Raw genomic sequence first — 9,053 nt, 5'->3', positions numbered from 1 at the left:
CAATTAAAAAATAATAAAATTAAATTGATAAAGTCTGTTGAAATGTCAAATTTAATTTAAATAATCTATTATAGAAGAGAAGGAAGTTAAAAACCACCATTTTGTTTTATTTAATTAGCTCAGTAAATATGACTCTGTGATTTATTAATTATTTTAGCAGTTATAGCAAAATCTAATGTTACCAAAAATTATTATCACTTAAGTAAAAAAATATACCTCCATTATTGCAAAATAGTATGGATCCATTTTGGTTTTTTTAACATAAGATTTTAACATTTCTGTTAAATAACTACTATGCTACTAATAATTTGTAACAATTATTTTTATGTTAAAATATAAATTTACGTTTTTGAAATGGTGCACTAGATTGGATCTTTTCTATCACATCAAAGAGCCTGCGATAAATCACTTTTAATGTTAAAAAAAGTTTTTTTGTTATATTATATAGTTTAATAACTTAAATTAGTTATTCAAAAAATGCTCGAATGGTAAAATTGTAAAAATTGTTAACAAAATTCGATCCTTTTTTTATTATAATTATATGATAAATTATTTTCTTTAGACGACCTACCTGACATTTGAAACTCATACAGTTATTGCAATTAATTCTCATTAAATTGTGAATTTTGTGTGAGTTATCAAAATTTGGACTTATTTTTATGAAGTTTATCTTTGTGTTCATGAAGTTCATGGAATAAAACATTTTTATTCCACGTGTTTATCATTCTTGGAAATGCTGAAATTGCTTACAACGTTTATTCAACAATTTTTTTACACCTTTTTGATGAAGTTACAAAGTCAACCTTACATTTTTGTTTAAAATGACAATTACCGCCGGCATTAGCGTTAATCCAATATGCACCACGTGGAGGTTGCCGGTCGGATTTTGCACATCGTGTGTGTTTTTTACAGTAAAGGTACGAATCCTGCGGTTTGTCACGCGCACGCTCGCGGCTGTTTCTTGCAACTTCTTAAATGTCGTTTTATGTCGTTTCAAATGCGTTCAAATATCTACGCGGCATTTTGAAAATTTCGTATACAAGCTCAATACACTACAAGTTTTCTGTGTATTGAGCATTTATTTCAAAGTGTCTTTGTACGTAAACATTACTTGTAAACATTACGGCATGTATGTGAGTAGGTGCATACTCGTAATGTTTACATGTAATGTTTACGTATAGAGGCTTTAAAACAAATGTTTAACACACAAACGATTCTCGTAGAGTATTGAGTTTGTATACGAAATTTCAAAATGTCGCGTAGACATTTGAAACGACATAAAACGATATTTAAGAAGTCACAAGGAACAGGCGCGAGCGCGCGCGTAACAAACCGCGGGGTCCTTACCTTTGCTGTGAAAAAAAAACACACACACAATGTGCAAAATCCCACCGGCAACCTCCACGTGGTGCACATTGGATAACGCTAATGGCGGTAAGCGTTATTTTAAACAAAAATGTAAAGTTAACGTTGTAACTTCATCAAAAGAGTGTAGAAAAATTGTTGAAAAAAACGTTGTAAGCAATTTCAGCAATTCCAAGAACGATAAACACGTGGAATAAAAATGTTTTATTCCATGAACGTTAGTGTTTATTACTGAGGAGTAATCGTACTATAAAACTTTGCTTTAGCAATATGATTGAAACTTTCTTCACAACAGTACATTAAACTAAATAAAAACCGTAAAATATGTGATTTTTACATAAACTTTGAACGCGATTTGTTGTTAGAAAAAGTAAATTTGTAAAAAAATTAATAACAACATTCAAAAGTGCAAACTTTCAGCTTTCCAACGCTTTTTTGCTGAGCGCTGTACGTTGATCTGTATACGAGTAACAAGCGATAAAATTCAAAATGACCATTTTTTCTTAAAATCTCAATAACTCGGTCAAAAAAAATCGTACAGTAATGAACAACCACTCAAAATAAATGGAAAACATCTCGCTATAAGAGGCAAGTAACAGAAATTGTTTATAATTTTTTTCACGCTAGATGCAGCGCAACAAATTTGTATTAAAAATTTTTATTTTAATGGGTTAAACTTCATCATCATGCCACGTTGGTGAAAAGAAAGATAACTGAAATCGCCAAAAAGCGTTTGAAAGAAGAAGTTTCAAGCATTAAAACGCTTTTTGGGTTTTGATTCTACGATAATTTTTCGCCGAGTTCCAGCGGTTTGAAAATAGCTTAAATTTTCGGAATGCAAAAAGTGTTCCCTATTTTTTTTTAGTAGTGTATATATATATATATATATATATATATATATATATATGTATATGAATATATATGTGTATAAGCCTATATACAATGCGCTTCTAATACGTCGATACACTTTTTTATTATTCTATTTTTTTCGCGTTTATTAAACGTAAAAGAAAAATAAAATGACAAGAAAACGCGCTAACCTCTTTAGAAACGTGTTCTGACACGGGTCATAAAGTACAAAACCATTATTTTATTAAGTTAATAATTTTTAATAAATTTATACTTACATTTTTGTGTTCTAATAAATTTGTAGATATATGACGAGTAAACGAGTTATGCGAAAACGGAAGAGCAAAGAATAATGAAGTCACTATTGAATATCTTAACATATTTGATTTTATTTAAAAATTCCACGTGCCATTTTATTAGTCTTTGACCTTTCCTCACTTAGGAAATCTGATTTGACGTAATACGTGTCAATGTTATCGAAAAATATATATTTTTTTTGTGAAGAAAGTTGCATTTCAAAAATAATTTATTAATACATTATATGCCAAGTCATCTACATATAATTAAACTCGATAACAATTAAAAAAGGCTCGAAGAAACAAATTAAACAAATATGTTTTCTCATTATTTATCATATACTTTAAACGTAAAAAAAGGACATAACAATAAAAAAAACACGCTGACATTTTTACTCACATAACATTTTACTTATTTATATGTTCTAATAAATTTGTATATATATGTAAAAGACCAATGCAAAAACAGTAGAGCAAAGAATGATGGCGTCACTATTGAATATCTTAACATATTCGATTTCATTTAAAAATTCCACGTGCCATTTTATTAGTCCTTGGCCTATTTTTATTTATGAAACCTTATTTGACGTAATACGTTGCAATGTTATTGAAAAATTTATAAATTTTTTTTTGTGAAGAAAATTGTATTTTAAACCCAGTAAGCAAGAAACATTGATCAACATTTTTGAAACGTTAATTTTAGAGAAATTTCTTAACATTATAATTTAATATTTTATAAATATTTGAAGAATGTTACTTAATAATATTGCTATCTTAATATTATTAAGATATTTTAAAAACATTAATTACATGTTATTTAAATGTTTTTAAACGTTATGACATAACGTTAGATAAATATTTTTAAAATATTACTAAATAATATACTGATCTAATATTTAAAAACCGTGAGTTACATACGTGTTTTAAATGTTATTAAACATTATAACATAATTTCATAAATATACTTAAAATATTAGTTATTTAATACATAAAATCTAAACATTTAATAATTTTACAGACATAAATTAAAATATTTTTTATGTGTTTATAATACGAATTTTATAAAAACTAGTACAAAAAATTAAAAGTCAAAAAATTTTAAAAATTTGAAATTTTTATTAGTTAAAATATTTACTTACTCATATAATACAAAATTATTTATAAATAATTGTATTTAATGTGTGTGTACTAAAATTACATTAATTTATTTATTGTTTGATATAAATATTTTTTATAGTAATTATAAAAAATAATCACTTAAGTTACTATTTTCTATTAATATTTTATAATAACATAATTTTAACCTTATAAAAAACAGAGCAAAAACATATTTTTATTATTTTACGTGTTATTTCACATATATAAAAATTAGTAGAAAGACTAAATTTATATTTGTTTATAAAAATATTATTTAACTGCACGTTTTATCTTTTTGACATTTATTAAACTAATCTATAACAAATATATGTATTCATGAGCATTAGGTGTTCATGGATCATCATGAAGTGTTAGGTTGCGTATAGGTCTTCAAAGTCAAGCAACGTCAATAGCGGTTCAGTGTTGGATGGATGACCGCCAGATATTAAGCAACGCCAATGCTACTATGATGGGATAACCGTGCTTGTTGAGAAACAACGTAAATTTAATTTTTTTTTTACATTATAATTATGTTATTTTAACATTTTTACAATGTTGTTTTAACATTTTATTTCAACATTACCAAAACTTCCAAATTGAAATCAAAGTTTATTTATAATAACGTTGTATACAACGTTAAAAACTACATACTTGGAAACGTTACTATGTTAGTAGGTAACGTTATAATATCGTTGCAGCAATGTTTTTAGTGCTTACCAGGAAGGTAATTTATTAATACATTATATATCAAATTATCTACATATATATGATTAAACTCAATGACAAAGAAGACTTTAAAAAAGTCAAACATATGTTTTCTTATTATATATTATTATTATTACGTCCGAGAGACTTCGCGTTTTTACTATCCGTTGACCTTTTAGAAATAAATAAGCTAGACGAAACATTCTGCGATCGAAAGGTCGCGGAGCTAAAAAACTCAGCACCACAAAGGTGTCTGGTTCTCATAATCAAAAAAAGCCAGACACTAAAGTCATTAAAATTTGGTAGAGGTTAGGTTTCGTCGAAATAAAAATTTAAATATTTACACAGTGTTGCCGGTTCTCGACAGTTTAAGAACATTTATGGATTTTTAACGACCACCGATAAGCGCCAGATGCAATTAGACTAGCCGAAAGAGATGAGGACGCGCTTGGTTTCTAAAACAATAAAAAAACACGACTAATGTTTTATCGTAAGAAAACTAGACCACTTTGGAAAACGTCTGGAAACTATAAAATTTGTTCTTCCCCCTTTAAAGCCAAACACGACTGTCAACCCTAGAAAAGAGCGTAATTAGAAAACATAAAATTCCCATTTTCCTCTCCTTTTTAGATATAAAAACTTCTGAAAATTCCAACCCCCTCTCTCCTACTAGAACTTGAACTAATTTGGGCGGAGACAAGGAAAAACGGACCAATGGTTGGCAATCCTAATAAACATTTAGCCCAAAACCAAGCAACCACCTATCAAAACTTTAAGAATTACTTCTCACACAGTCTCAAAAAGAATCCTTTAATTACAAGCTTTCAACCACCCACATCCAAATTTCCCTTTCGAGGGCAATTACTACAAAATCGTGATCCAAAAGATTGCGAGCACCTTGTCAAGTTTTTGCTTATTTCTGCAGATCGGAGCCAGTTCGCGCTATTCGTCTCACCTACATCTCGATTCTGCCTATGTAAAACCCTATGTATAAAAATATCAAATTCTGAAGAGTAGCGTAGTCGGTAGTCAGTGGTACTCTGTTGTCAGTTGTAGAGTAGACGAGAGGCAGAGTCAGCAAGATTACAGAGAGCCAGTCTAATCACAAAGAGTTAGTCAGATCATTAAGAGTCGCAATCACTAAGAGTCGGAGTAACTGGAAGTATGGCAGTTAGATTAGTAACATTAGTATAACAGAATCAGTACGTAGCAGTAGTTATAATAGAATACAATCATGTAGAATCAGTGCGTGAATAAACTTTAGTACCGCTCCGGTCAAGAAATCTACTCGATTTAGACAGATTTGTTCGAGAACCAGTAATGAGTAAGTCCCAGGATCACAATTTCTTTTTCTTCCTTTTTACTTATCTATACCTTTCCGTTCTTAATTCCCTTTATTTCCAACAACTGAGGATTCTAATCAAATTCTTCCTTCCTCTTCTTCCCAACCGTTGAAGAACTTAGTGTTCCTCGAATCTTCTCTATTTCCAATCCAAACGACTTGTAGTTCTGCCTCGTCATCCTGTTTAGTTCCTTGGCTGCGTTTGGAAATTTTACTCGGCGGGTAGAATAATGTTTAATGGGGTTACGACAGAAATCCAGCTGGATACTACTGGGTTAAGTAACTTTCCGAACGTACAGGTAAAGTAAACCCAGCTAGCCAGGCCTGTTAAAATCACATATCGTGAAAGCTTTACAGCAAGGATTGTTTCAATTTTGACAACAATTTTATGACAAGTAATTGTCTGTTGCTTTGTTTTCTAAAAGTTTCGAGCAAATTTACGGCAAAAGTTTTCATCACACGATGCTGCAAATAACAGAGAAAGACTTGTACATAAATATTACGTATAGAAATTACAAGATTTGTTCCGACACGATAAAATGCAAAATTTAAGCAAATAACAGCAAACCTTGCTACACGACATGACAATAAATTTATGGCAGAAACAGGAAATCTTGTTAAGCACAGAATAACGGCAAATTAGTAGCAAGAACAAAATAAAACTTGCCGAGCATACTTTTGCAACAAAATTGCGACAAGGTGTGTCCGTAAACAGCTTAGTTTTTGTTGGCAAGGCTTGTCGCAAATAGTATGACGCACATTTTATGCAAATAACAGGGTTGCATTATCGGGTTTTAAACTTTATTTCTGACTTTACTATCTATCTCGAGATGGCGCATTTCTCGTGAAAAAGATTTACCTACTGGATTAATAAAAGGGGCTCGTCGAGAACAGAGAACCAAGTACGATTGCACCATTCACATTTGATATTGGACTAATCAGTCTAATATTTCAGTCTAATAATCATATTTGTTGATCTAAATTTCGACAATATTTGTCCTGTTCTTGCCACAAATTTGCTATCATATTGTGCATAGCAAGGTTTGCCTTGTTTTTGCCACAAATTTGCTATTATGCTATGTACAGCAAGGTTTGCTCTATTCTTGCCACAAATTTGCTATCATATTGTGTACAGCAAGGTTTGCCTTGTTCTTGCTGCAAATTTGTTGTTATGCTTTACTAGTAAATTTTACCCTGTTATTTGCATAAAATATGCGTCATACTATTTACAACAAGCCTTGCCAGCAAAAGCTAAGCTTAATGCGGACACACCTTGTCGTAATTTTGTTGCAAAAGTTTGCTCAAGTTTGCGGCAAACTTCGCGCAAAGTTTGCGTCATTTTGCTAGCTGGGAAGATGATATTTGTTTAATCCTAAAATGATGGAGCAGAATATTCGCTGAAATCGAATATTATATTCTATCGTAACAAGTAGCCAAAGATTGCTGACATCTTAATGAGAATTATAGAAGAATATGAAAATAAAGATAATTACTTTGAAGAAATTTTTCTAATAAAAAATATTTAACAAATACGAAGAAAACGGCAAAAACCTGCGCAATAAAAAGTTGATAATGTAATTCCTCGATATTCTTCAAAGCAGTTTCGACATCATTTTCGAATAAAACCTGAAGTTTTTGAATTATTAGAAAATCGTTTAGGACAATTACTATTTAATGAAACTGATGTAGGACGTCCAATGATACTTGTGCATACACAGCTTTTATCAACAATCTGGCTTCTTAGTACACCAGATGCCTTCAGGTATAATATAATATTTTTTTGTTAAAACTGTGATTCTTTACAAATTTTCAAAATATTTTTTCTACGTTACTTTTTATTAGAAGGTAGAATAAGAAAAAAGTAGAAAAGACGCTTTTTTAAAGCATTTATAGCGTCAAGTAAATTATTATAAATATATAAAAATGTGATTAAATATAAATAGTGTTTACAATAATTATAAATTTTATATTATTACAAAATTTTTTCAGATCTGTGAGTGAAAAGTTTTATTTGGGCAAATCTTGTCTAAATGACTGTGTGCGCCGTGTTGTCAAAACATTGTACAACATTGCAAGTGAAGTCATTAAATGGCCCATAGGCCCAAAATTGGTAACTTTAAAGGAAAAATTTATGAATATTGAAGAAGCTCCTATGCCGTGTGTAGTAAGAGCAGTTGATGGCTCTTTCATATTTATAAAGAAACCAGATATGAAGTATGTTTTGTAGAATAATCCAGGATGAAAAGGATTAAAATAGCACAAAGCGTTAATAGGCCGGAATCACGGAGAGAGTCGAGCTTAGTCGGAACACGGATCCTTCCGTCTTGACGGTCGACGATTGTCTGCTCTTCGCACATCTCAATTCGAGGTTCAAGATTACAAAATAAATACGACGCTGTGTACATAGCATGTGCGGTACGCGTGAGATAGCAGAAACAATACAAAGTATCTACGTGATCGAACAAAAGATACGAGAACACAGCTCAACCGTTTCGCCCCTACAGTTCTTCGGTTAAACATTTACTGGCATTCTATGTTATATAATAAAGAAATTATTATCAGTTGTTGAAAAACTTGTTATAGAGACCGCACTAGAAGAAAGAATTAACCCACACAGCACACTTTATCCTAGGGATGTCCCTAGGATGTCATTTTGGGATATCGCAATATCGTTTGATATCCGTGGACCGTCTGCGATATCCGAGGGATATCCAAGGGATGCACAAATGTCCACCGATTTGACATCCTATAGATATCTCAAACGATACCCAGAGGATGTCCAAGGGATTTCCTGAGATATCGTAATATACCCTAGTGAAAAAATTTGTCAGAATTAAAAAAATTTTTTTCAGGATTTCTGATAAATGTTTCGATTTTTTATAATTGAAACGTTTCTCGGAAAAACTTTAAAAATAAAAAATTTTGATTAATTTAAAAAATTTTTGAATATTTTTAAGTATGTTTGAGAGTTTCTAAGAATTGAAAAAAACTTGAACAAAAAATAAAAAATTTTAATTATTTTTACGGCAATTTTGTAAGAGAAAGAAGACTATAATATAACATGTTTCAGCCAAGCCACAGTCGTACCTGTTAAAGCATGTTTAATAGTTTAATATCTCTATACCTGAAAAAACGGTCACCCATCCAAGTGTCAACCCTCGCCGATGTCGCTTGACTTCGAAGACCGTACGCATTCTAACGCTTCGTGGTGATCCATAAACACTTCTTTATGGATTCATATTTGTTATAGATCATTACAATAGATGTCAGAATGATAAAACATGTATAGTTAACTTATATTTTTATAAATAAATATGAAGTTTTACAATTTTTTTTACTTTTTTTACTATTTTTATATA

This window comes from Monomorium pharaonis, chromosome 5 (assembly GCF_013373865.1).
Source record: "Monomorium pharaonis isolate MP-MQ-018 chromosome 5, ASM1337386v2, whole genome shotgun sequence".
In the NCBI taxonomy this organism is placed as follows: domain Eukaryota; kingdom Metazoa; phylum Arthropoda; class Insecta; order Hymenoptera; family Formicidae; genus Monomorium; species Monomorium pharaonis.
The sequence above is the reverse complement of the archived record's forward strand: the minus strand, read 5'-3'. Positions refer to the sequence as shown.